Source organism: Odocoileus virginianus, chromosome 27 (assembly GCF_023699985.2).
Source record: "Odocoileus virginianus isolate 20LAN1187 ecotype Illinois chromosome 27, Ovbor_1.2, whole genome shotgun sequence".
NCBI lineage: Eukaryota > Metazoa > Chordata > Mammalia > Artiodactyla > Cervidae > Odocoileus > Odocoileus virginianus.
The window spans coordinates 1,114,537-1,141,841 of NC_069700.1; the positions used below are offsets into that span (position 1 = coordinate 1,114,537).

At 51.9% G+C, this 27,305-nt stretch overlaps 1 protein-coding gene and 1 long non-coding RNA gene across 3 annotated transcripts in view; both read right to left on the bottom strand.

Annotated features, from left to right (window-relative positions):
* LYRM4 (LYR motif containing 4) overlaps nucleotides 1–27,305 on the bottom strand; it is an 86,725-nt gene that overhangs the window by 7,928 nt on the left and 51,492 nt on the right. The window lies entirely within an intron of this gene.
* LOC110151294 (uncharacterized) lies at nucleotides 179–2,126 on the bottom strand. Its single transcript, XR_002318006.2, has 2 exons — nucleotides 1,992–2,126; nucleotides 179–462 (listed from the first exon to the last, which is right to left on the bottom strand). It is a non-coding gene; the product is annotated as an uncharacterized lncRNA (long non-coding RNA).

Genomic DNA, 27,305 nt, shown 5'->3' on the forward strand with positions numbered 1-27,305 from the left:
TCCATGTAATGGTGGCTCCAGTTCACAAGGGTGTTCTGCACACTTGCAATCCGCTAAGACCAAATCTCAGTGTTTTCACCACATACACAGAAGGGGACTGTTTGCAGGTAGGGTTTCAATCAGGTCGGCTGTGAAAATCATCTCAGAATGTGTGCGAGTATGAAAACATCATGTCATGTGCTTAAATATACACAACTTTTATTTGCAAATCAAACTGTAATAAGGCTAGAAGGGAAACAAGAAACAAACAAAAAAATCACAACCGTTGCAAACTAACTCTGGCTGCAGATGGAAGCAGATGTCTGTTTGTTCAAGGATCCTCTTCTCTGCTCCTCACTGCCATCTCTGAGCTAACTGCCTCCCGGGACTGTGAGCTGCGTGCCAGTCAGCAGAGTGTGCTTTCCGGGCATCGGAATCACCTCCCCAGGTGGGGTCCACTCTCCATGCCACGAGTCATGTCTCCTTCAAAGACAAGGACTTTTAAGTTTTCCTGCTGACTCCATTCAGAAAAGCTTCCTGGCTATAGAATTTGAAACAAACCCAATACTTCCTTTTTTTACGGTGGTAAAATATGCACAAAATAAATATGTCATTTGAGCCATTTTAAAACATACAGTTCTGCATCATTAAATATGTTCACATTTTTGTGTAGCCATCGCCACCATCCATCTTAACTTCTATCCATCTTAACTTTTTCAAATTCCGTGGTTGCTAAAGATAAAGCCTAAGAATTTAATCCCCAAAGAAAAGTAGTATTAATGTTCACCAAACGCCTACTAGGCTCCAGGCACTTACACTGGGCACTTAATTCCCAGAACTGGACCTCCTGCTTTGCTAACACTCCTGGGCAACAGGTGTGAAAGTCTCTGCTACTGCAGGGTGAGAGGACAGAGGTCTGGGCTAGCGGGAGCTGGGGGAAGGCTGTTCTCAATGGTGCAGCTGCCAAGCTGAGAGCTCTGACTCATCCGGCTCCAGGCCCGAGCCGGAGGTTGGGGAAGAATCAAAGTTCAACCCACCCCGTCAGCATGACTCCATAAACAGGGCTACTGCATCACGGCTCCAGCTTCGATCAACAAGACACTTCCAAGTAAGGCTACAGAAACCAAGTTCAATTCACAGCACAGGTCACGCTGTATTTACAGGAACCACAGCCAGCGCTGGGGGCTGAGGAGTTTACGTAAAAGTGAGTGTTTGCTTTTAAAACAGTACCTCTTTACCGGTTTTTTCATACTTTTGATGTAATGATGTTTAATATTACACCTTTTTTAAAAAAATAAAGTTTAAAATTTGACGAAATTTTAAAAAATGTGGGGGGAGGGGGAATTTGTAAGCACATGATATGTATGTCCAAACCACACAAGCTTCAGTCTTGCAGGACGCCTGCCTGCAGTTTCGTGAGCTCAGCATCTCAGAGAAGCAAGGCCCCAGGCTGTTCCGGGTATTCAGAGCAGGTGGCCGAGGCCCTTCTCGGACCACGGGCTTGGCTGAGGAACAGCCCCTGGTGTGTCAACTGGCTCTGCACCCGTGGGCACGCAGAGGCCTCCTGCTTCCTTGCTTCTTAGGTTCTTATTCAGTCAATAAGAGTCTGTTACAAATCTAACATGGTGTACAACAGTTTAGATGGTAAGCTTTGTAACATGTATCTTACCAGAGTTTTATTTCGAATTTTCCAGTTTTTGCATCTAGAGTTTTCATGTCTGAAAAATCTATACTTTACATAAAGTAACTGACCATTTTTCACATTTGTGGGATTGAAAACAAGACTGTCCCAGGGCCCAGGCCCTTTGCAGGAACGGAAGAGATGGGGGATGGGGGGGCTGTGACCCAGAGTCCTCGAAGCTCCACATTTTCTATTAAAATGACGAGTCTCAAGTCTGTTCTACCCAAGGCTCCACTCTCCCTTCCGCAGGTTAATGGCTTAAGGGAAATCCCGCCTGCTTTGTAGTTTTTCCCTGCCCATGTGAAACATGGTTTTCCCTCCATGACCTCACCATTCTTCAAAGAGATGATATTAACCGACAGCACCTTTCCGGGCTCACAGTCACGCCTGATGTCAAGAGCTGGGGACGCCACAGCGATTCAGCCTGGAAAGAGGATGAGGTCACAGCCCTGTGCCTGCCCGCTTCACTGCCATGCAGCCTGCAGTCCAGCAGCTGTCCGTCTCCCTGCCCCAGCCTGGATCACGGCGTGGCTGCCCGTCTCCCTGCCCGAGCCTGGATCACGGCGTGGCTGCCCGTCTCCCTGCCCCAGCCTGGATCATGGCGCGGCTGCCCGTCTCCCTGCCCCAGCCTGGATCACGGCGTGGCTGCCCGTCTCCCTGCCCGAGCCTGGATCACGGCGTGGCTGCCCGTCTCCCTGCCCCAGCCTGGATCACCGCGCGGCTGCCCGTCTCCCTGCCCCAGCCTGGATCATGGCGCGGCTGCCCGTCTCCCTGCCCCAGCCTGGATCACGGCGTGGCTGCCCGTCTCCCTGCCCGAGCCTGGATCACGGCGTGGCTGCCCGTCTCCCTGCCCCAGCCTGGATCACGGCGTGGCTGCCCGTCTCCCTGCCCCAGCCTGGATCACGGCGTGGCTGCCCGTCTCCCTGCCTGAGCCTGGATCACCGCGCGGCTGCCCGTCTCCCTGCCCCAGCCTGGATCACGGCGTGGCTGCCCGTCTCCCTGCCCGAGCCTGGATCACGGCGTGGCTGCCCGTCTCCCTGCCCCAGCCTGGATCACCGCGCGGCTGCCCGTCTCCCTGCCCCAGCCTGGATCACCGCGCGGCTGCCCGTCTCCCTGCCCCAGCCTGGATCACGGCGTGGCTGCCCGTCTCCCTGCCCCAGCCTGGATCACGGCGTGGCTGCCCGTCTCCCTGCCCGAGCCTGGATCACGGCGTGGCTGCCCGTCTCCCTGCCCGAGCCTGGATCACGGCGTGGCTGCCCATCTCCCTGCCCGAGCCTGGATCACCGCGCGGCTGCCCGTCTCCCTGCCCCAGCCTGGATCACCGCGCGGCTGCCCTGGCGGTCTTAGCCAGCCAGCGCTCTGTGAGACTTTGGGGAGCTGAGACGCCCCGTGTGCTGTCTCAGGGCAGGGAGACCTCAGCGGTGCCCCTGCAGGTCCAGAAGGCCCATGGGGAGGCTGAGGCGGCACCTGAGATGGTCAAGCGCTCCGAGGCCCCAGGCTGCGCTGCAGATCTCCTGCAGTGGTGCTGACTGCGGTGCCTCTTAGGACACAGGGGCCATTCTGGACAGCGGTCAAACACTGACCCAGTAACCTTCACCTCTGGCTTACACAGGGGACAAAGTGGCTGCTGCGGGGCGAGGGGCCTCCGCCCGGGGTCACAGGAGCCCGTGCTGACTTGTGGGCAGGTGTCACTGCTGAGACAGTAACCCTTCCTGCTTCTTGGCTGTAATATGCTGGTGACCGTGATGGGCGGTTAGAGGCAGCGGTCACAGGACCCTGTGCTTCCAGGAATGACTGAGCACCAAGGCCTCTGTCCGGTGAAATGCCAAGCGAAGACACCGTCATCTCTGCTCTGACCCCACGGAGTTCTAAAGGTGCTGCGGTCCCTCGTGCAGCCCCCGAACACACGTCACCCCAGGAAAAGCCCGCGCCTGGGGAGTGAGCGCAGAGGCCCGGGAGAGCCAGTGAGACCTGGAGTGTAACAACACGCTCCAGCAGCAGGTGGCAACAGAGGCCTTCGCCGGCAACTGGGCAGCGGCTCTGAAATGCTGGGAGGCGGGTTTAAGGGCTATTGTTTAAGTGATTTATGTGTTTGCATTCTGCTCAACCTTATATATGCACTGCTGAATAAAACATTCACAGTGCATTTTCCACCGGCAGCTGAGCTCCAATTCCAAGCTTCTGAATCCTAATTCCCAAGCCCCTGACTGCAGATTGCTTTCTCCAGAAGAACCATTCCATCCCCAGAAGAACAAACGCTTGGGCGGGGGCAGGGGGGAGACCCGGTGTGACAGCCTCAGCCGAGTGGCTGACCAGGTGTGTGCTGGCGCACCCCCCCGCCCCGCCCCTGTCTGGGGCCCCCGCCCTCCACCGGGTCCCCTGCCTCCTCCATCCCCTGCTTCCTGCTCAGAAGCATGAACCGACGTGTGGGGAGGAGAGGGCGGCCTTGGGCCGGGTCGGGCACAGAGGGCAAAGTGACTTGTGTGTAAGGCATGTGTCAGGTTTATAAGAAAGAAGAAATTCTCACACACTCACACAGGGTATCAGGTTTCCCCCCTGCCCCAGTCCAGGCATGAGCGGCCTGGCGCGGACGCCCAGGGGAAGAAGCAGCCCTCGTGAGGTGCGCGGCGGGCCGGCCACGGCGGGCAGTGCCATCTGCCGGGCCCAGCGCTGGGCTGGGCTGCCCTGGGCGGTGGTGGTCGCCAGCCCAGCACGTCGCTGGCCTGTGAGGCAGGCCCTTCCCGCCCAGACTCAAGCTGCCCCCGCCCGCCTTTGTCTCTATTTGAATAAAGGAAAGGACATCCACTCGTGATGAGTGGAGACAAGATGATTCTCATTTTCCAGGAGAGGAAAAGGAGGCTTATAGAGATTAGGAGCGGAGCTCAGCCTCCCGCGGCCAGCGTGCGCTTGCCCAGAGTCGCAGGCAGTCTGTCCTGGGCTCTGCGCTGTGATGGCCAGGGCTCGGGCAGGGCCCCCAGAGGAACAGGCTCCGGAGAGCGGTACGACCCTCGCCACCGTGGGGCGGGGGGCACAGGCGAGGTGGCTGCCGAGGAGGAGACACAAACGAACACTCCGCCCCTCGCGCCTCTTTCTTGGTGCACGCTGGTGGGGAACAGCATCAGACGTCAGGAGGCCCGCAGCCTGTCTGCACCAGACCGGCGCGCGGCCGCGTCCAGGGCTTCGTCAGAGGCTGCCAAGTCCCTGCTGTGGCCTGGGTTCCCTCCTGGGCCCCCAGAGCCGCGTGCTGGCTCCTTAAATGCCCTCCGGCTTCACCTGCTCCTCCCATTCCGGCCCTCAACCCCCGCCCCCCAGCCAGCCCTCGAAGGCGCTCCAGTGTGGACCAGGCCTCGGACCCGGGCACGCCCCGCCCCCGTCAACGCTCGCACCCAACCCACGCGCCCGTCACGGCAGCCCGGCTCAGCGTGTGGCACGCCACGTGACGGCACACGTTCTCTGTGCGCCTGCGCGCACGCGGGGCTCACCCCCCGCCACTGCCGCCCCGCGTGTGCTCTGCGCCACGCGGGGCTCACCAGCCCCTGCCCACGCCTGCCTCCTGGAGATGGGGAGGGCCGTCACCGGTCTGCTGCCGGGCCAAGGGCCCTGTGAACAGCGTCTGTGAAGAGCGTCTGGGAAGGAGCGCCACCGCGCAGTGTGCTGAGGGCCCTTCGCAAGCCCGTCCCTGTGGCGACTCGACCTTGTTGGGAACCAAGACCAGGCCTGTGTGTTTTCCGGCATCTCAGGTCCTCTCCTGAGACAGGCGCCGCCACCCTCGTTCACCCGTGAGGAGAAAGCAGAGCTGTGAGATGCCGTGATTATCTGCGGCCGCCGAGCTGGTAAAGACGGCGAGGAGGAGGAGGTGACCCTTAGCATGAGCGATGGGTAGCAGCTGGAACACGGGGTAAACGCAGGGTCCTGGACGCAGGTACACAACCCCTCGGGCTGAAAGAACGAGAAGACTAATAGGTTGTGGAAAGAAAAAGTGTCACATTCGCTGACAGGGGCTTTCCTCGTGGCCCAGTGGAAAGGAATCTGCCTGCAATGCAGGACACATGGGTTCGATCCCTGGATCGGGGAGATCCCCTGGAGGAGGACATGGCAACCCACTCCAGTATTCTTGCCTGGAGAATCCCATGGGCAGAGGAGCCTGGTGGGCTACAGTCCATGGGGCTGCAAAGAGGCGGACACGACTGAGTGACTGAGGGAAACAAAAAACTCTATCCAGTGAGGAGACAGATACACATGAACACGTGTGCACACACGTGTGGACACACACACACTCTTTACAGCAAGAAATCAACTCTCCCAGCAATAACTATTGAAAAGGACAGCCTCTTACTTGAAATCATTTTCCATTTATATGGAAGATATGTAATAAAACTGCTAATTAAATCTATAAATGTAAAGATGATTTTCTCATTTATATTGTATTTCCATCTCTAAAATAAGAGTTTTGGATATTTTTTTCTGGAGCTTAAGTTTAATTTTTTAAACTTAATCTAGAGCTAGATCTAGAATAGATCCTTTAATGAAATTTAATTTTTTGGACATGATGCTTATTTGGTACAACAAAACTGTGCTTTAAACTTGAAACTTTGTATTAACTGTTACATTTTTACGGGTGGCAGGATGACACAATATTTCAGATAAGCCATTTGTTCAGTCACTAAGTTGTGTGCCAACATTATTGCGACCCTATGGTCTGCAGCCCTCCAGGCTCCTCTGTCCCTGGAATTTTCCAGGCAAGAATACTGGAGTGGGCTGCCATTTCCTTCTCTAGGGGATCTTCCTGACCCAGATAAACCACTGGGTGAGTAGTGGTTTGCCAATTGAGCTTTCTGTTAGATGTACAGTCCTGAGTGCTTCGTCACAACTCAGTGAAACTTCATTAACATGCACAATATCAGAGAAACAGGTACAAATGTGCTGATATGAAGCAATATTATGGGCATGTGTGTTTAAGCAAGGATAATAAAGTGAGGACCTGAAAGAAACCACACTCACAAAGACACACTTGACCACAAGCTTTCCTACGAGAGGCCCTGCAATCCAAGACACGGACGAGGAGCATCTGACTGCCCAGCTCATTAGTTCTCCCAGGTCCCGGGGACACAGACACCAGGGATGGTGTGGGGTTCATTACTGCAGACTCGGAGACGGAGGAGAGGGAGAGACGGTATGCGAAAGCGAGGTCACACAGCTAGTCACAGCAGCTCTCTTGGATGCTGGGTTTCAGAGCCGCAGCTCAAACCACCGCTGATCCTTGCTGCTTTTCTGGATGTTCTCCAAGTGTCCTTCGTCGGGGCAGGAAGGAGAGAACCAGAACTGCAAGGATCACCTCAGCTGCCTGCTCACTGGTCTCTCTGGGAACAGCTACCCCAGGGTCAGCAGGCGTGCCGAGGGTGTGGGACAAGCAATCTAACAATCTTGGTGTGTCTCATGGGAAAAAAATACAGCCCGAAGGCTTCCACTGCTGTGGAGATCAGGGCATCAGAGGGCTTCCTGGATCTGAGCACACACCTGTGAGTGGGCAGAGCTCAGATAAGCTCCCTCCTCCCCACTAAGCTGTGACTGGGAGAGTGAGACTACGAGATGAGTGAAAATTTGGAGTCAATGTTCCCCTGAGATGAAACACAATCATTTATAAATGTAAAAACCTGATAAATCATATATGTGTGCATATATGTGTGTGCACACACATGTGCGTGCATGTGCGGTATAGGAGCCATTTCAAGGATAGGTCGTCTTACGAGCACATCATGGTACTAAGTTGGTCGTTCCTGTAAATGATTTCCTACAAGTAAAGCATCCCTCACTTAACAGCATGACAGTAACTCTGGGATACCTGTGAAAAAGCTGGCCAGCTTTCATGCACAGAGGCCTCCCCGAGCCCTTGCTGACGCTCAGCCGCTCACCCTTCTCATGGGCAGGGCAGGACAGCACTGCGAGGCAGGCCTGGGCCACAGCTGTCTGTCCCACCGTGTGCGTGGACACGCCAGCATCTCCGGAGGAGGCTCCCGGCTGTGGGTGAGGTCAGCAGCCGTGGGAAAAGCAGGGCTTTGAAATCACAAAGAGTTGTTTCTAAAGGCTGCTCGGTACCCCAGCTGCACAACCTCTGAGCCCTTCTTTATAAAATGGGACACGGACGCTGACCTCACAGGACGGGTCCCTAGGGCACATCCAGAGACTGACTAAACACAAGTTTACCTTCCCTTGTCCTTAGTTCTGCTTTCACCTTCACTTCCTCTGAGAGTTACCTGTGCGCTACTTCCACCCCCTGGATGGAGGGCTGCTGCAGGAGGGCAGCCTTTGGGTGACGCCCGGCTGGGGTCCCCGTGGGGCTGGACCAGCCCCGGACACAGAGGGTGACACACACAGGCTGACCGAGTGAATGACCATATGACTTTAATACTCATGCCAACGCAAATCACTGGATATGAGAATAACTGGACTTTAGAAATAAATCACGAACTCAACCTCACTTTATAGACGAGGCCGCCAAAAGCCAGAGAAAGTGAGTGAGTTGCCTGAGGTCAACACGCAAGTCAACAGACCTACACACTCAGCTCTGAGATCCTCCTTCCACCGTGTTCCCCCAATGACGTCGCTGGGAGGCAGGAGATGCCAGAAGTGTTTCTTAGGAGGATGTCAACCACCCAAATAACTTATGCTGCTTGGGAAATCATCCACAGGAAATAAAGAACTTGTAATCTGACGATGCATCTGTAGTTAGTATCGCAGCACCTGGAGTGACGAACTAAACAAGGGGAGGAGCTGGTTTTTAATAACCCTTCATCCTCCTAATTTATTATATAAAAAAGTACATCCCACTGGATCTTCTTTGGTTAAAAAGAAATACAAAAGGCACAAAAGGAAAACTCTGATAATAACTCCAAAAGAGAAAACAGAGCTTGCCCCTCAGAAGTAGCATATCCCAGATGAAAACACTTAACTGCAGCAATTAAGCCTGAGAACACCCTCTATACAGCCACAGAAAACACTCTGCTTCTAAATCACTGGCTCTTCCTTAAATTCTGCACAGAATACTACCTGATAAGTGTTATCATAAACAGTGTGCTCAATTTTTGCCTAAGTCATAGAATAATCAGTGGAAAACAATCCTGTAAAGGAGATAGTCTAAGTCTTTGAGCCACTAATTTGAATCAGTGTCCGTCTGGAAGTCTTCAGTGGCTTCTACTCAATGTCCACACCCCCATCAAGTAAGTGTCAGAAATCCCGATCACACTCCATATGTTCAGCCTCACAAGTTCGTAAAACATTAGCCTATTAAGTTAATACAGAAGTGCAACTGAGCGGAGTTAGATGGTAGGAGGAATGTCATACAACGCCTGAAGATGGCGGGTAGGTAAGGGAGGATTTTAATATATTCCGACACCCGCCTCCCTAGTCCCCAAGCCCTGGCTGGGATGGAAGGGAGGTTACAATGTGGGTGGCTTAGACAGAGTTGAGTGGAGGACCCCAGACCACGCGGCACATACAGGAAACATCAGGAAACAACTCCAGCCCCTCACTCTACAGGCTGAAAAATCTGATTCACAACTGCAGTAACAACCCGAACTGCATACTGAGTGTGTCCGGCAAGGGGTCTCACAGCGCACGTCCCATCACCCCAGGCCTGGGAACGTTTATGACGTCACTCAGAGGGTGGCTGGCTAAATGGATGGCTGGAAAGAAGAGGGAGTCAGAAAGCCTTTTCTGATAAGACTGAGAGGACCCTGCACTGCTTGCCGCTAGACTGATTGCTGATAACACTGGAGAAACACACGGCAGGTTTTCGGACTGTGTCTCAGCTACCAGGAACACATACACTGTTAGGTCTGTTTTCTCAAGTAAGCCTCTCCTAGCCACTCCGAGGTTAAAATGATACTGCAGGCATTGTTCAGTCCCTCAGTTGTGTCTGACTCTCTGCAACCCTGTGGACTGCAGCAAGCAAGCCTTCCCTGTCCTTCACCAACTCCTGGAGTTTGCTCAAACTCATGTCCATTGAATTGATGATGCCATCTAGCCATCTCATCCTTTGTTGCCCACTTCTCCTCCTGCCCTCAATCTTTCCCAGCATTAGGGTATTTTCCAATGAGTTGGCTCTTCTCATCAGGTGGCCAAAGTACTGGAGCTTCAGCATCAGTCCTTCCAATGAATATTCAGGTTTGACTTCCTTTAAGATTGACTGGTTTAATCTCCTTGCTGTCCGAGGGACTCTCAAGAGTCTTCTCCCTCACTATAGTTCGAAAGCATTAATTTTTGACGCTCAGCCTTCTTTATAGTTCGATTCTCATATCCATACAGGTCTACTGGAAAAACCATAGCTTGGACTATACGGATCTTGTTGGCAAAGTGATGTCACTGCTTTTTAACATGCTGTCTAGGTTTGCACGGGGGTGCACTGGGGAGACTGGCAGGCACCGAGCCGAGACCCTCGGTTTGGCGCAGCCCTTAGGCTGCCTGTGCTCCAGGCCTTGCACACGCTCCCCGAGGAGCAAGCCCCAGTGACCTCTGTGGCTGAACGACAGGGCTGAGGGCAAGGTCTCCGATGTCTCTGGAAGCAGTCTAGGCAGATCAGACGCTCTCCGCAGGCGACCATACAGGTCTACAACCTCGGTCACTCAACACTGAGCTCTGTAGGACTATCATCTATCTTGGGCAGTGTCTGCCAAAACAGGAGGCGAAGGCAGACAACGAATAACCCTTCTCGTGTCCAAGACACCAGGTGCCTGGCCACCAGCTCTGAAGGGGAAGGCTGTGGTCTCAGACGAGGCCCCGGCCCCGTCTCTGCGTGGCGGGTGAGGCCCTGGAGCGGTGGGGCGCCGGGGAGGGGCCGGGACCCCAGGCCTCTGCGGGGCAAGGGGCAGGGACTCTGCCCGTAAGGACGGGGTGTCCGAATGGAAGAGATCGGAGCGACTGTTTGAATAGGGACTCTAGTGAGCTCCGGGGCGGAAGAACACACGGCGGGCAGCGAGGAGGTGGGAAGGGGCCGGTGGGTGCTCGTGGCCCAGAGGTGTCCTCTCCCCGGGTGTCCTCAGAATAAACCCCCACCGCCCCCGTCCACTCCACACAACAGCACCTCATCCCATCTGCTTCCTGCAGACAGGAAGGGCTCCACGCAGGGAGACATCTGGGTCCCCTTGGGAAGAGCACTCACGCCTGCCGAAATAGCCAGCTCAGCGGCACGGCCCTCCCGCCGCAGGGCGCACCACGGTGCTGTTACAGGCTGTGCCTAACCTCCCGCCCAGCCTGATCCCACCTTTTCCAGACAAAGAAAAAAAAAAGCACCCTTCCAGCATTTTGATTTCCACCTGATGAGTAATGCCAAGTTCACCTTCTAGAGCTCTTCCCTTAAACTTAGATAACCAGCACAGCGCAGAATTGTAGGCTCAGAGGTCTGCAGCCCTTACAAAACAGAGGAAGCATTCTTGCGGGCTCTTAAAATCGCACGGATATCCCCTCACTTATAAATAGGTATTGAATGAAAGCCTCCAATATGGAAAAGCATCTTCCCATGAATCTGCAAGAATAAACGAGTATGGCAGAAGTTGCCATTTTATGATGGATAATTTCCCTTTAAAAACAAACATTGAAGGGAATAGGACCTGGGCATCTCTGAGGACTAAGATGCAGAGCTCTGATAACTGGTGCTTTATTACCAGGCTCAGGCCGCTGCTTCCTTCACTTGCGGAAGTACAGGCCCAGCAGCAGTTTCTCACACGATGAGACATTCACGGCCAGTTAGCGTTATTAAGTGTTCTTGGTGGGAGCTCTGCAAACAGGAAGCATGTAAATGGTGTCTAGTTTTTTTTTAAAGAATACTGAAATTTTATATTTACAAGAGTCTGCTTTAACTAAAGAAGAAATCCTGCAAGTTACTGTAAAATAGAAATAACATAGCTCAATTCCCAGAGGCAGTGTTTAGCAGTGAGATTTGCTTTTCATCTCACCTGGCTTAATCATGAAACCGTGAGGGATAGCTCCTGTTTGCCTCAAGATCAACATATTAATCCATTTAAAGAAATGCCACAGGAGGCTGTTTCCGCTTTTCTTCAGGAGACAGACTTTGTTTGTTCTTGTTTAAAACTGAAGATCTCTCTCCATCATAATGGTGCCTGAGCCAGAGTAGGGTCACGGCTGGATTTAAATCAGGTTCATAAGCAAAGCCGGTAGTGAGAGGGGCCCGGCTGGGGGGCCTGTTGCTGCTGTGGCTCCTGGTGGAAAGGGGTGTGGGTCCCTGAAGAGGGGGGCCACCCTGAACCCCAAGTCAGCAGCAACACAGAGCGTGCCCCACTCCGTTTATTAGTGGGGAAGACTCAGAGAAGGAAGGAAAAGCAGTCCCTGCTCCCCCAAAGCTTTTATTTTGTAGCTCTTCATCCACCCATCCATCTGTACGTACACATGTGTGTGTATGTGTGTGTCTCTGTGTGTAATGTATGTGTGTGTAATGTATGTGTGTGTAATGTATGTGTGTGCACGCGCACATGTGTGTATGTGTGTCTCTCTGTGTGTATGTGTCTCTGTGTGTATGTGTGCACGCATGCGCGTGTGTGTCTGTGTGTGCGTGCACGCGCGCGTGTGTCTCTCTGTGTGTATGTGTCTGTGTGCATGCGTGTCTGTGTGTGGGTGTGTATGTGTGTCTCTCTGTGTGTATGTGTCTCTGTGTGTCTGTGTGCATGCGTGCATGTCTGTGTGTGGGTGTGTATGTGTCTCTCTGTGTGTGTGTGTCTCTGTGTGTATGTGTGCACACGCACATGTGTGTATGTGTGTCTGTGTGTATGTCTCTGTGTGCATGCATGTGTGTGTCTGTGTCTGTGTCTCTGTGTGTATATGTGTCTCTGTGTGTATGTGTGCACGCGCGCATGTGTGTGTGTCTGTGTGTATATGTGTGTCTCTGTGTGTGTGTGTGTGTGTGTATGTGTGTCTCTCTGTGTGTATGTGTCTCTGTGTGTATGTGTGCACGCGTGCATGTGTGTATATGTGTGTCTGTGTGTGTGTATATGTGTGTCTGTGTGTCTGTGCTCAGCAGTGTCTCATCTTCTCCCCCCGGCACTGAACAACCTTAAACAGCTTACTGGGCTCAGTCCCTCCCGCTGTGTCCCACTCTGTGTGACCCTGTGGACTGCAGCCCACCAGGCTCAGCTGTCCGTGGGATTCTCCAGGCAGGAACACTGGAGTGGGTTGCCACTTCCTTCTCCAGGGGAGCTTCCCGACCCAGGAGCGGAACGCACGTCTCCTGAGTCTCCTGCACTGAAGGCGGACTCACCCACTGAACCACGAGGCTTCCCTGGCGGCTCAGACAGTAGAGAATCCTCCTGCAATGCAGGAGACTCCAGTTTGATCCCTGGGTCAGGAAGACCCCTCGGAGAAGGAAATGGCAACCCCATTCCAGTATTCTTGCCTGGAGAATCCCCATCGACAGAGGAGCCTGGCGGGCCGCAGACCACGGGGTTGGACTGCAGAGAGTCGGACAGGACTCTGAAAGACTTTCACTTTCAAACAGCTTAGTATGAGTATTAAAATATCCTTAGTGTCAGCATTTGGAATAACTTTTGAAATCAGTTAAAGCAGTGTAATATAAAATATTAGAATACAGCACATCAATTATTTTTGGTTACTGAAGAGGAAAGCAAATAAGATATTAATCACTGACAAGAGCAGTTACAAAAGCTGCATGAATTATGTAAAAATTTTAGTGATGCATTTCCATTAGAGGATGGTAGTATTCACAGTGGAATTTTAAAAATAAACATCAGAACAGCCACCACCAGCAGTGTCTCACAGGGAGACGCTGAGGGGCTGGGTGTTGTCGCAGTGCTGACCTGCCTGGGTGATGGTCACGACTCCTTCATCTGCGTGATGGGGCTGGGAAGGACAGAGGACAACAGACGGACGCGCGGGCTCAGGAGACGTAACTTAAAACATTTTACGTAACTTAAAACATTTCCAAGCAGAGCACATGACATGCCTCCTCACTCCATCTATCCTGCCACTGATGTGTCCTTCATTTCCCTGAAGATGACGCGGGTGGCTGGCAGCAGTGAGCCTGGTGTGTGTGTGTGTGTGTGTGTGCGCACGTGCGTGCATGTGCAGTGGGGTGAGTTAGAGCTGGGAAGCAGGCGGCAGGGGGCATCTGTTTGCTCACATTTCATGCTAATGGAAAAGATAATTTTTCTTTAGGGTTATAAGTAAGTGTGAAGCCATCTGGTAGCTCCTGCTGTTGCATCCTTTAGATCTTGCCTGTTTACATGCCCGTGGCATCGAAACACCATTCGCCTAAAACAGTAAGAGTCAGAGGGCGGTGTGGGTTGCTGGAACCACACACGGCCCTGGGCTCCACAGGTGAACTACCGCGGGCTGTCGGTACTGAAGAGGCGCTGAACGTGTGAGTGACATGCACACCCTTATTAAAAGGAGAGAGAACCCCCCTCCCCAAAGGGGAACCCCTCCACGTCAACCTGCCACCTGGAACCACCTTCTGTGAAGTGAATGTTCACATTTTGCATCCATTTTTAAAAGCTGGTTCCAGTCCTTTATGTATTCTCTTTTCAGACATTCTCTCCCATTCTGCTCTTTTTTTCTCCTACTGTTGCTCTTGATGCCACAATTTTAGTACAGTCCAATTTTTGTTTTTTCTTTTAACAGCTCACATTTTTTGTGTCCTATTTAAGAAATCGTTGCCTGTTTTGAAGGAATGCAGATGTTTTGTTTTCCTCTGTTGAAAATAAGATGACAGGCCCCATATGGAGTTGACTGTACCAGGCCACAGGTCACCATAGTTTCTACCTCTTCCAGAAATGGAATCTTGAACCAGCCCGTCAGGAACCACCTGATCAGCGGCCATTAGCTCATGGGCCAGACAGGCCCGTGGCCCCTAGGGAGAGGGACCCGGCCACCAGCAAACCACGCTTATGCCCCCCTGTCCCCACCGCGGCCTGGGCCAGCCCCTCATTCTGCACAGCTCCTTGGAGCTCTTCCTCTGGGTCTGCACGGAACGCTGCCTCATCCATGAGTTGTTCAAAACAGGCAGCACGGTCTCCAAAATCTACTCAGCTGAACCTTGTTCTTTTATGGCTCTAAAACTTGTTTTTTCCTTCCTCACTTACATCTACAATCCACTTTTATGCATGAACGGGGATGAGGTCAAGACACTCGACCCTCCAAACAGCCATCCGCAGACAGAACACCACTGACCGAAAAGGCCAGTGCTCTGCATCTCTGCCCAAAGTCCAGTGACTGTCCTCGGTGGGTCTACGCCTGGACTCTGCTCTGGTCCACTGATCCTTAGCCTAGCCGTGTACCGATGCCAAACCATCTCAACTAACAGAGCTTCAGAAAAGCTTCTACGTGCGCAGTGGAAATACCCTGTTCTTTTTCTTTATGTATGCATTAGCTTTCTCTGGTCTTTTGCATTTCCATGTGAAATTTTAAATGACTATCTCAGTTTCTTCAAAAAAAAGAAAAAATACTGCTAGTTAGTATGATTGGGAATGTATCACTTCTATATATGACTTTGAAGAACACCGACAGCTTTATAATATTGGGTATTCCAATCTGTAAACATGAAATGTCCCTCATGGACAAATACACATGAAGGTACTCATCTTCATGAGCCGTTAGAGAAATTAAAGTTTCTGTAGCGACTAGAATGGTTAAAATAAAAAAAAAACCCACAAAAATACCAAGTACTGTGGAGAAAAACCACTGGACTATATATTGCTGACAGATGGGATGCAATTTGGTGCGTCCACTGTGGACGCTTGACAGTACCTTCTACAGCTGAACACACGCAAACCAATCAGCTGGCAATTCCACTCCCGGAGTGACCACATACCTACAGACAAGTGCCTCAAAACAACCCTGGAAGTGGCCCACATGTCCCTCAGCAGTAGAATGATAAAACACATTTTGTGGTGCCTTCACAAGTGATGGAAAAAAAAAATACAGCCTGGAGGAGGAGCCATCCACACCGGAATGCAATAGTATGAACAGATCTCAAACAATATTGGGCAAGACTAGCTAGAGTCCATTACGGAACGTGAAGAAGCAGGGAAGCCACTCCATGTGATGAGGTGGGGTACTGGTGATCCTGGTGGGGCAGGGTGACGGCAGGGGACTCGAAGGGCCTCTGGTAAGATTCCTTTTATTGACCTGGGCTCTGAGTTAAGACATCTTCAGTAGATAACCCTGGGGCTCCCCAGGTGGTGCAGTGGTCACAGAGTCTGCCTGCCAGTGCAGGAGATACAAGAGACATGGGTTCCATCCCTGGGTTGGGAAGACCCCCTGGAGGAGGGCATGGCAACCCACTCCAGTGTTCCTGCCTGGAGAATCCCATGGACAGAGGAGCCTGGTGGGCTACAGTCCTGGAGCCACAAAGAGTTGGACACGACCGAACACACACACACAGGGGATAAAAACACACCTAGATGTACTCTCACGATGTGGCGCTGTCTACACACCTACATGTGTGTCTTAACAAAAATTACTCTCTTTTGATTATTTCCCCCTCCCCACTCTCAGAGCAGTTCCATGAGCCGTCTAAGGGAGTCCTTTCTTCTTGACGCTGAGGCTCAGCTGACCCGCAGCACCAGTTCCAGGGGTCCTACACAGTGGCTTGCTCCACAGAAGCTTTCACATGTGGAAATCAGTCTAAATGCAGTACTTTGGGGGCATTTTTATCTTTTTTTTTGGCCGTGTCATGAATCTTGTGGGATCTCAGTTCTCTGATCAGGGACTGAACCCAGGCCACGTCAGCGAAAGCCTGGAATCCTAACCACCAGGCCACCAGGGAACTCCCTGGGCACTGAATCATGCTGAACTCTGTAAGCATCTAGGTAGAAGCACTTTCTTTACCTTTATATTGGATGTAAAAATGGGGAAATAAAAAGTATGAGGCACCACCACCACCTCCCGTTCACACAACCACTTACTATTCTGACAATCCCAGTTATTCAGCACTAGACCTACTAGGACCACAAGTGTACCTCCGTGTTTATTTTATGAAGAGACGATGTCATATGATGTCACAAGAATGAACAGCATCGGCAAGCAGCCCGTTAGCTGTCATTCTGCAGACTAGCTATGCTAACGTCTGGCTGCCCTAACCTGCTTTTCTGTAGTTTTGTGTCAATATTAATCAGTGGATCCAAGTACAGAATCCTGGGACATTCGTTTTTAGGTATGACATAACAAAATTTCCCCCAAATTGGCAACGAATGCTAGGTTGGTTCCCAGAAAATATGCAACTGTGATTGAGGCTCACATTTCTATAATCCACTAAGTGAAAATTTAAAACGAAACTGAGAATTACGGAAAAAGCTGAAGTTGTTAACAAAGGCAGTGAGCTGAAAGGCTAGATGGACAAGTTTAGTTTTTGTTTTTTTAATTGTAAGATGATAATACAATTATAATTCAAGTTTCAGTAAAAATAACAGCAATCTTTATATAATGGGAGAAAATAAATTCTCGTATGCTATAATATCAAGTGCTATGGAAGAGCAACCTAAAGAATATTTTGTTCAGCTTTGCCAACATACTGAAATACACACACACACACACACACACACACACACACACACAAACAAGGATTCTAAAATAAAACAACACAACCCCATCACCACACAGAGGTTTGTGACGGTGCTGAAAGCTGTCTGTGGGAAAACTTCTCAAACCACATTAAATGCTTAAAGGCTCCACTAAAAGCACAGAAGCTACCCAGGTGAATCGTCTTGTCTCAACCTTGTGGCACTGAGGTAGAAATGGCTGTTTCAAAAGCCGTGTGGTGGTTTTCTGGGTCAGTTTTCATTGCACAGTTGCTCGTTTCCCTTCAAGGGGTTCTCTCACCTCTGTTGACCTGGGGCAGCAGAGCAAGTGGGGTTTCCTGCTTGCCCGCTGTGTTCCAGGTTATCCGCCAGGCTGAGGAAGGGAGAGAAAAAGTCCTCTTACCCGAGAAATAGCCCATCAGGATGCACGCTGGCGTCATCAACCCGACCAGACTGAGGCGTGGGTGAGGTGAGTGCTGGTCTGACCTGCAGAGCTTCTTGAATTTCCTCCTCACTTGTCCCCCTGCACCCCCCACCCCCGGAGGCACTCAGCTGGCTGTGCTGGGAGGGTCTGCGCCAGGCCTGCAGCAACACACACACACAGCTGTTGGTGCGAAGCTCGCCTTCACCCTGTGCTCCCCTCCTCCCGTTTCTTCCTCTGACACTAGTAAGGACACTGCCCGGGACTGGCTTGTTCCTCCCTTCCAGCGGGCCTCCTATCCACCCGCACGGTGCTGGGCATGCAGTGGATCTTATCAGAGTGTCGTTGGTGAGCGTCCTGTACCCCGAGTTACACGTACACCTCACCTGCCTTTCTCTGCTATCCTGGAAGATGCCTGTCACACGTGAGCAGTGCCGAGTCAGAGATTTCTTAATGGCATACTCTTCCCCGAGAGGAAGGGCCTGTTTATTTGGGTTATTAGTTGCTGGGCTTTCATCCAGACATCCATTGCTGGAGAAATACATTGCATTTTTATTTTTAGCTATGAATGGAGTGTATAGTTTTTGTTTGCTTTTCAGAAATAGCTGGCCCTCCTGATAAGACACAGCCATGGATAAAAAGTAACAGGTGTTAATAATTGCGCCGTGTTCCCACGTCAGAGAGCAAGGCTGTGCCCAGAGAGCAGCGGGCACCCACCACTGGGAGGCACGCCTGGCCAGAGGGCTCCCAGCGACAGGGGCGGGGCCATGTGAGCGCTCAGGACGCGGTGGTCACGCCTCGCTGCGGTGAGTGTGAAAGCATCCGAGTCTGCGGTGATGCTCAGAAAGCGGGGGGGCGGGGGGCAGGAGGGCCAAGTTGGTCCAGAGATCGCCTGTGCAACCGCTGATGCAGGCGGCCTCAGGCAGGGTCCTCGCCTGCGAGGGCTCAGCCTGGATCAAAGGGGGCTGCAGGACAGAAAGCCACCTCCCTAGGCCCAGATACCACTGCCTCACTACAGGAAGAAGGGTCTCAGACACATGAGCCACAGCGACCCCGAGAGCAGGACAAGGACACGGTGCGGGCCCCGCCCCGGAGGTGGGGAGGCAAGAAGCAGACGGCCTTCCTGACGGAGATGCGTCCCTGGACCTCAGCAGGAGGACAAAGAGTTCAGACTGCAGGACACTGTCCAAGACAATCGGCTCGGCCTCACGGAGACCACAGAAAGCTGGGGAGGGGCAGAGGGAGCTAGGGTCCTGGCTGGGCCCTGATCCTGGATCCTGGACGGGAGGGGAGGGAGACTGTGTCACGCCAGTGGGTACCGTCACTGCGTCCTCGGTAACCATCTCAGGTGTGACGCTGGCACTGCCTACGGTGGAGAGCGTGCACGTTCTTAGGAAAGGGAAGTCGCTGGTGCTGTCTGACTCTCTGCTACCCCATGGGCTGTGACCTACCAGGCTCCTCTGTCCATGGGATTTTCCAGGAAAGAATACTGGAGTGGGTTGCCATTCCCTTCTGCAGGGGATCTTCCCGACCCAGGGATTGAACCCCAGTCTCCTGCACTGCAGGCAGACTCTTTACCATCTAAGCCACCTGGGAAGCCCAGGTGTTCTTAGGAAAAGCTTAGGGGCAAAGTGTCGTTGTGATTGCACTGGCAAGGGTTTCTACTGCTGGGTTGAAAAGGACGGTGCGAGTGGGCACCCTTATCTTGCTCCTGATCCTAAAGGAAAAGATTTCAAACTTTCTCCACTGAGTGTGACGTTCACAGCGGGCTTATCACATGTGTCTTATCATGTTGAAGTATGGCTCCTTCTATGCCCAATGTGTTAAATTTTTATCATGAACAGATGCTGAGTTTCGTTAAATGCTTTTTCTGTGTCTCTTGACAGATCGTAAGAATTTTTTTCTTTCTGTTAATAGTAACATGAGGTATCACGTTGATTGGCTGGTATATGGTGAACCATCCTTGCATCCTTGAAAAAGATTCCACTTGATCACAGTGAATTATCCTTTCAATGTGCTGTTGAATTTGGTTTGCTAGCATTTTAATGAGAATTTTCATATTCACGTTCACCAGGGATATTGGTCTGACGAACCAATATCCTCATCTGGCTTTGGTATCAGAGTAACATTGGTCTTGTAAAATGAATGTGGGAGTGTCAGTCTTCTTCAAATTTTGGGAAGAGTTTGAGAAGGATTGGCATTAGTTCTTCTTTTAATGCCCTTCTTTTAAAGGGCAGGGTAAAATTCACCAGAGATGCCATCTGGTCCTGGGCCTGTCTTTGTTGGGATTTTTTGTTTTTTGATAACTAAATATATTTGACTTCTGGATTCAATCTCACATATATCTGCATAAGTAATTAAAGTTATCACAAATGAGTAAATGTTCACAGTTGCTTGTGAGTCCAATGGATCCCACTTTCATTCTTCATTTATAATCCCACCCTCACTCTGCTGTGTCACCAGAAAGGAGAAGTCCTTTCCTTACGGGACTGTGGGGAGAAACTTACTCAGACGTGATCACCCTCTAGTCCAGGACGCACAAATACCATGCCCCTGCGACGGAGCCCACAGATGTCCTGAGGACCCCCAGCTAGGACCTCTGCCAGCACCAGCAGCTCCAGGCCGCGTACGATAGTGAAGTCACACCTGCCCACTCCCCGAGGGGCTCTGGTGACCCGCCGACTGGGTGAGTGCAGGCCCACCTGGAAGCCACGGGTGGGCCGCGGGTGGAAAAGGTGACAGGTGAAAGCATGCTACACCCCCACACGCTCCCATGTTCTGGAAAAGCAGGCTGACACTCGGGCTGGCCCCGTGGGCAGGAGCGGCCTGAAGGGCAGCAAGCTCAGAGCGTGCAGAAAGGAAGCGCCAAGGGCAGACACGCTGAGCCAGAGGAGGCAGGACCCTCAGAGCAGGGGTCCCAGCCCTGCCCTCCCCCCGGCCCTTTGCTCTGAGGCAGGATCCAGTCCGCAGCCCCTCTGGTTTCTCAGTGTGGGGTGCCCCAAGGCAGCCTCCCTCCCCACACACTGATCACCCCGGGATGGGGATGCTGACATTTGGACCTGCAGGGCTGTGCGGCCCGCTCTGCAGGGCGGGGACCACACCCTGGGCCACACCTGGCCTAAAAGGCTCCCCACCATCTCACAGATACACCGAGACTGTCACTCAGACATGGCCCACACCACACAATCACCCTCGTGCTCACAAGGTCCAAACGCTGACGTCTGTAGTAATTCTCAAGGACAGGCCGAGGCCCGTGAGAGGCTCAAATTACTTATTCATCATTCACAAATTGGTTAGTTATTGATGGTTTTTAAAAAATGGGCTTTTGATGGTCTTCAGAAATAACACTTTGCCCTCTTCCCCGTCTCCCCGGAATGTACCGATTGCACATGGTGCACGCCTCTGTGAGCTCCGGGGCTGCAGCCCTGTTACACTCCCCTCCTCGGCGTTAGATCACGCGGTCACCTCCCAGGTGACTGAAGCCGCCTGCACGGCAGCTCCTCCACTGTCCATAAATCTGCTTTCTAATTACACGGGAAGACATGTTTGTCTTTGGCCCTGATTACATTAAAAACACCAGAAGCATCATGTTTTAATGTGCATTACAGACACATGACTCCCCAAGTGAGTCTGACCCATTAATAACACCTCTAACTACTGTCTAATGGTGTGCACAGACATGTAATGGAATATTTTATGGCTGTTTTCAACCATCTGTCCTTTCTTTCAATATGAATTTGCCAGAGACGTAATGAAATTTCTGGTGATTTGTGCCGCTACACGTTTTTTTTTTTTAATACGGCACAGCAGTTAGAAGTACCGACACTGACACATGCTCTTTGTGGAGCTACGCTCTCCTAGGCGTTGCTCAGAGAGCTGGAACCTTCTTCTGCAAGGGCCTCTGAGATGCCCCCTGAGCTGGCCCAGGGATCCCCCCTCTGTGGCAGCACCACTGGGTAAGCACCCAAGACGGGGAGGGCTGAGGCATCACAAGTCTGAATCAGTCACAGAACAGGAACTGCCAGCCACATCATGGACGCTGCACTTGAGAGTTACAAGTGATCTTAATAACTATAACCCTTCCCTTCAAGTATATATCATACTTCATTGTTGTCTGGTTGCTAAGTCACATCCAATTCTGTGACCCCATGGAGTGCCACACGCCAGGCTTGCTTGTCCTTCACCATCTCCTGGAATTTGTTCAAACTCATGTCCATTCAGCTGGTGATGCCATCCAACCATCTGATCCTCTGTTGCCCCCTTCTCCTCCTACCTTCAGTCTTTCTCAGCATCAGGGTGTTTTCCAGGGAGTTGGCTCTTCGTATCAGGTGGTCAAAGTATTGGAGCTTCAGCTTCAGCATCAGTCCTGCCAATGAATATTCAGGGTTGATTTCCTTTCGGATGGACTGGTTGGATCTCCTTGCTGTCCAAGGGACTTTCAAGAGTCTTCTCCAGCATCACTATTCAAAAGCATCAATTCTTTGGCACTCAGCCTTTTTTGTGTTCCAACTCTCTCATCCGTACATGACTACTGGAAAACCCATAGCTATTTCAAGCTTTTTTAATTTATAAATTTACTCTTTACTGAGTGCTTACTGTGGGCTAGTCACCATCTATGGTCAGTTTTTCTGAGTGCAGGGCTCACATTTAAATACATACGTCAAAGAGAAATCCATCTAGTGAAGAGGCAGATCATAAAGCAAGGAACTAGCTCTCAAAACCCAGCAGTCTGCTTCCAGAGCTGCTTTTAGCAGGAAGGTGTCCCAGGGGTGGCGGGCAGATCCCAGCAGTCCCAGGTACCATGAAGTAAGGAGGCCAGTCAACTGATACAGAAACTACAGATGGAAGGACCTGTGCCGAGGTGGGGGTACGTGGGGGTCCAATGAGGAAGCTGTGTGACAGCCGCTGGGGTCTGGAAGCGGAGAACTGGGGCCCAGAACGTTCGACGCCCTGCCTCTCAAGAGCTCTACAGTGAGAACTGAGCTTTTCCAGAGGAGAGTCTCTCTGATTTCTGTTTTCTCTCTCCCTTTTGTAAAAGGGAGGCTACAGGAGAAGTAAAGAGCCTGCTACAAGCAGCTGCCTGTGTTTAGACCTCACCATCTTCACGGAAGGAAAGATCTACAGCATATGGAAAACAATCATTAAACTTTTACCACCACCAAGAGTACAACAACCAATCTCATCTGCTCCAAGGGCCCCGGACAGGTTACTAAGCAGTGTCCCCTTTAAAACCAATTACTGTCGTTAACAGGAGGCGGATATCCGTCTCTCCCCATGCCCGGCTCCCCCAGAGGGGATGACTGATAGAACCGGAGAGACTTACCCTGCGCAGGCAGCTGCCACAAACCCATTACAGAAAGGAAAATGAAGGTGGTTCGGTGTGCTTCTCGCTTTGTGACCAGTGCCCCTAGGCCGCTCTTCTCGGGGGGAGGCGGTCAGCTAGAAACTCAGCCAATGACATGGCTTCAAGGACAGCAGGAAGAGAAACAAACCTTCAGCTTGAGAGTCCTGAAACCTTTCCTTGGTCTCTTTTCCTACACTTTAAATTTTGTCATTACAGTGATAATTAGTCATTATAAGGTCCCAAGTACTAAACTGAAGTATATACATAAACATACATGTTTTTCTCCTGCCCCTATTTCAAACAGATATGCTTAGGACAAGTTTAAATTCTAACCAATACTGAGAAGAGCTGAGAAGATAAAACACAAGCCAACCCTCCCCCTTCAGTTTTACCCAGCATGGTATGCTCCTCGGCCAGCGGGGGTCACGGACACCACACAACGAGCTCCTGCCTGGGTGCGGCCGGGCACCGCTGACCGAGGCCGGGAAGGCGGCCTTCTGCCCACTGAGAAGGACCCACACTCAGCCGGAGGCTTTGCAGCCACTGTGTCAAGGTCGCAGTGTCTGAAGGGGGGCGCTGCAGAACCCAGTGTGACCTCTGTGTGCGGTGTGACCTTGGGCACACCTTGTCCAGTGAGCTCTGGGCCTTTATGAGGGGTTCACAGCCAGTGCGGACAGGAGCACAAGCCCGGAACCCTGGAGGATCCGGAGGTCAAAATTAGATGCCACGACAGGGTTTGGCCAGCCTGTAGCATGTGTTTAAAACAGGGTGAATCAACATAAAAAAAACCAAACAATTTCCCATGAAAATGGGAGGATCTGAACATGCAGACTTCACGGCACCTTAGCTGGAACTAACAGCTGCTCCTCAAAAGGTACCAGCTCCCCAGCCAGCTGAGGAGCCTGCCGCCTGAACGTTGCGCCAACACAGCCTTCTCGTCTCCGCCTGAGCCTGCCAGGTGCAGGTGGAGCTCCAGGCTCCCATTCTAGAGCTGGGCGGTGGGGAGAGTCAGACTACAGTTAAAATACAATTCTTCGAGGACTCCAGGACTAAGGGCTGTCAGCGAATCAAAGGCCTGGGGTTGTTTTAAACAAGGCCCCCGATTCTGTGACACTCCTGCCACTGAGAACCGGGGGCAGGGGGTGTCCCCGTCCCTTGAATCTGAACTTGGGCCCGATGGAGGGACTTGCAAGGTGAGGTCCTCAGAGGCCAGGCCGCCGTGTCCTGTTCTCTGCAGCTCCGAGCACGGCGTGAGAAGTGGAACCAGGGCTGCCGGCCTCGTGGCGAGCTCACAGGGGGCTCTTCTGTTTAAGGGCCGTGGCTGCTCCCGGCCGGGAAGAAGCCTGCAGGTGAGTCCACGTCCAGCCGCCTGCGCCATCCAAAGCTGGTTAACCTTTCCACTGGAGGTGGCATCATGGGGCAGACACGTCATTTGCACTACACGCTATCAAATTCCTGAGTCAGAGGAGCTGTGAGCACAGTCAGAAAGGTGGCTGTTTTCCAAGTTCTGGTGGCGGCCACAGATCTCGGAAACGGGGCCTGGGGACCGCTTGGAAACTCTCTGGCACGGCTTCTGTGCCACAGGCCTGTCAGCGAGCCTCTGGTGGGTCCTGAGCTGCACCCAGACTTTAAACTGAACACTCACCGGTCTGCTCTGTGCTCCTCTCTTCTCAGGAACCGATGGGAAGGGGGTTAACCGGGTGGTGTTCGGTCTTCATTCCGAGCAGTGTGGTTTGGCTGTCCTGTGCCTGAGGGCTGAAGCACCAGAGGAAGCTCGCTTACGTTAAGATCTGACAGATTTTCTCCTGAAAACGAGGTTTCCATCTTTACGCTGAAAACAAGGATGCCGTCCGGTGATTACCGGTCTCGCAGTGGCTCAAAGGCCTGGTCTGAATGTGGACCTCAGATTCCCGAGGGTGGGAGAACGACTTGGTTTGCGCAGGTACGGTGGCAGAGGGGTGATGCCTGGAGCCTCCTGGGTACTTCCCCCGCTGCCCTTCACACAGTCACATCCAAGAGCGCTGTGCACAGGCACCTGCTTCTTTAGTGCTGCAGATGACATACTGCAGCAGCACTCATTTTGTTTAGGGTTATTGGAAAATATCTTAAATACCCCCTACTGTGTAAATGCCACAAATGTGTGTAAACCTTGAGAATGGCAACACGAAGGAGAAACGTGGAAAAGTGTTAGTTCGATAATGGCAGGAGGACTACTAAGATCTCCACGCCTTCGTGTGTCGGAGTGCTGTGTGCTTGACAGGTGTGGCCGCTACTGAAATGCCAATTTCAGTAGCATTTTCAGAGGAGTTTAGAAATTTTTCAACTCTATATTTCTCTGCTAGTAATATACCTTTTTATGGCTATCCTTAAATGGCATAGCTGATGTATTCTTAAAGAGTTGAGAAAGAAATTTTCCTGGTAAAGCAGGTCTTTGCTTGGAACTAAATCACCTGACCACAAAACCCGTGTCCTGTCCTCCAAAATGACTCCTTTTAAGTACCAACTGTCTTTTTGTTTTTTAAAGCTGTGCGGTGTGGCATGCGAGATCCCCAAACAGGGATCAAACCCGTGCCCCTGCACTGGCAGCCAGGAGCCTTAACCACTGTACCACCCGGGACGGCCTCTTTACAAGAACGATTCAGGGATACACAAGCTCTCTGGTGCCAACACAATTACCATCTGAGCGAGGGACGCTTGTTAAGTTTACCTCAAGACCCACCCTTCTGTGTAGTCTTGCTAGGGCATGCTGTTTCTGCCCTACTGTTCTGCCTTAAGGAATATTTTATTAGGTCCTTTCTTTAGTCATTTGAGCCACAGCTGTCAAACACATCCTTATGACACCCAGTTATTTAAGTGACTAACAAAAATATAAAACCCAGCTGGAGCTCTAAGATGCTATAATGTATCTTCTTTGATCAGTCTGTGGGGCTCAAGGCCAGGTCATCACAGGAGAGCAGTTATCTGTTCCCAATTATCGCAAATATCCCAGGTCAGATGGGGCTTCCCAGGCGCTCAGTGGTGAAGAACGCACCTGCAATGCAGGAGACTCCGGTCAGATCCCTGGGCTGGGAAGATCCCCTGGACGAGGAAATGGCAACCCACTCCAGTATTCTTGACTGGAGAATCCCACGGACAGAAGAGGCTGGTGGCCTACAGTCCATGGGGTTGCAAAGTGTCAGACAAGACTGAGCATGCATGCGGGTCAGATGCATTTGTATACGTGCTGCCGAAGCGAGCAGGTGGTCAGATGCATTTGTAAGGAGATGGGAAGTGACTGTCAGGAAATGAAGAGTTCTTACACCTTCCTTAGAACTGTCCTTCGGGGAGAGGAGAATGCATTCTGGGACGAGGTCTCTGTTCAAAACCCTTCTGAGAGCCACTCCTCTCCTGGGCCTCTGTTCGACCACACCCGGCACCGCTGTCCACTGCATAGTTAATGGCTTGTGAGAGCGGTTGTCTTCCGCTAAGACGATCAGCAGCTTGACAGCGAGGACGGGAAGCGTGTCATCTCCTGCCCCTGGTGTCCAGCGGGACACCTGGCAACAGCAGGTGCTCAGTGTTTCCTGAATGAGTTAGCTCAGGGCTCTTCTGCACATCGTCCTTGTCGGCAGAGAGCCATCCTCCGAGGGTGGATTTACCTTTTGGAAACAGTTAAGTGATTCAGACTTAAGGATGGAGAAAGAATCAGAAAGAAGACACTACTCAATTTTCTCAGGAGCCTGGGAAACTGGACCTGAACGCAGCTCTGCAGAAGGAAGCTTTCTGGAGCGACAGGCCCCCGGGGTGGGTCATTTCAGAGCAACGCTTGGATGGAGAGCAACGCTTGGATGGAGAGCACCGTATGTGGTCGTCAGGTCCACAGTTCAGGATTCCTCCGCGGAACTTCTCAAAAGGCGGAGATTCCGACAGCAGGCATGGCCGGCTCCGAGTGTGCGGCGGAGCGATGCTCGGCCCAGGGACCTCAAGGGGGATCACCAGCGTGACTGAAAGGTGATGGCTGAGGTGAAGGTTTCCTTTTCAGAGTGTTTTCCCAACAGAAGGAAGGGTGAGGTCACTGCCTCCGCCCTTGGCCCTGCCTGGCCTGTCCGGGGGTGTCAGGCCTCAACCCTGCTCGAGGTGGGGGGCGCTGGGGGCCCAGCACCCATTGCCTGCCTGCCTTGCACTTGTATGACGTCCTGGTTTTAAGAGGCTTTCTGCACAGTCACCTTTTCTGACCCAGAGAGAAGACAAGAAATGAATAAAATGGGTGGGGCTGAAAGAGATTCCTCTGGTTGTACTTCCCTGCTGCAAAGGGTTAAAACAGAATTCCTTTTCCTTACGGGAGTTGGTTACTGGCAG